This window comes from Colobus angolensis, unplaced genomic scaffold (genome assembly GCF_000951035.1).
Source record: "Colobus angolensis palliatus isolate OR3802 unplaced genomic scaffold, Cang.pa_1.0 Scaffold21, whole genome shotgun sequence".
NCBI lineage: Eukaryota > Metazoa > Chordata > Mammalia > Primates > Cercopithecidae > Colobus > Colobus angolensis.
This window is the reverse complement of record NW_012115266.1, coordinates 3671542-3673328: the sequence shown is the minus strand read 5'-3', so window position 1 is coordinate 3673328 and position 1787 is coordinate 3671542.

The following is a 1787-nucleotide window of genomic DNA, read 5'->3' as shown; positions in this document are numbered from 1 at the left end:
AAGTTTTGTTTTTGTTTTCCTTTTTTTTTTTTGAGATGGAGTTTCACTCTTGTCACCCCGGCTGGAATGCAGTGGCATGATCTTGGCTCACTGCAACCTCTGCCCCCCGGGGGTCAAGTGATTCTCCTGCCTCAGCCTCCTGAGTAGCAGGGATTATAGGTGTCTGCCACCACGCTCAGCTGTTTTTTGTTTTTTTTTAGTAGAGACAGGGTTTCACCATGTTGGTCAGGCTGGTATCCAACTCCTGACCTCAGGTGATCTACCCACCTCGGCCTCCTAAAGTGTTGGGATTACAGGTGTGCAACACCATGCCTGGCCAAGAAACTTTTACAAGGTAAGAAAGGATGCCCACCCTGGCTGCAGGCTGGGTGTCTCTGGCTTGCTAAGTAGGTGTGAGTGACTACCCTGAAGATGCCGCTCGGAATCTGCCAGCACCGCAGATGCTGTTGGTCTGCTGTGCCCATGATATTGGGGCAAAGAGGAAGTGGCTATTTCTACACACTTGGTGTTCAGAAACCAGTGAGCTCTAAGAATGGTTTATAGCCTGACGTTTCTTAGAAAAAAGAAAAAATTAAAATTAAACAAGATTCCAGTCATGGTGGCTCATGACTGTTATCCCAGCAGATTGGAAGGTCGAGGTGGGAGGATCACTTGAGCCTACAAGTTTGAGAGCAGCCTGGGCAACATGGCGAAATCTCATCTCTACAGAAAAATGTAATTTAAAAAATTAGCCAGGCATGGTGGTGTGTACCTGTGGTCCTAACCACTTGGGAGGCTGATGTGAGAGAATCACTTGAGGCCAGGAGTTGGAGGCTACAGTGAGCTATGATTACACCACTGCACTCCAGCCTGGCAACAGGGCAAGACCTTGTCTCAAAAAAGGAAGGAAAGAAAAAGAAGAAAGAAAGAGAGAGAAAGAAGGAAAGAAAGAGACTTCATTGGGCACAGTGGCTCATGCCTGTAAGCCCAGTGTTTTGAGAGGCTGAGGCGAGACGATTTGAGGCCAGGAGCTTGAGACCAGCCTGGGCAACATAGTTAGATACTGTCTCTTTAAAAAATAAAACAGGTCAGACATGGTGGCTCACGCCTGTAATCCCAGCAGTTTGGGATGCCAAGCTGGGAAGATTACTTGAGGTCAGGAGTTTCAGACCAGCCTGGCCAACATGATGAAACCCCATCTTTACTGTAAATACAAAAATTAGCTAGGCGTGGTGGCGCATGCCTATAATTCCAGCTACTTGGGAGGCTGAGGCAGTAGAATCGCTTAAACTCGGAGGCAGAGGTTGCAGTGAGCCAAGACTGCGCCATTTCTTGTCTTGGAGACAAAAGCGAAACTCCATCTCCAAAAACACCACCAACAACAACAAAAATAAAAATAAAATAAAAGTAAATAAAAAATAAACATAATTTAAAATTCACCAGGCACAGTGGCATGCACCTGTAGTCCCAGATACTTGGGAAACTGAGGCTGGAGGATCCCTGAGGCTGCAGTGAGCTATTACCGCACCATTGCCTGGGTTACAGAGTAAGACCCTGTCTCTAAAACATTTAAAAATGAAAAAGCCAGGTGCGGTGGCTCACGCCTGTAATCCCAGCACTTTGGGAGGCCAAGGGAGGCAGATCACAAGGTCAGAAATTTGAGACCGGCCTGGCCAACATGGTGAAACCCTGTCTCTACTAAAAATACAAAAATTAGCCAGGCATAGTGGTGGGTGCCTGTAATCCCATCTACTTGGGAGGCTGAGGCAGCAGAGGCTGCAGTAAGCTGAGATCGTGCCACGGCACTC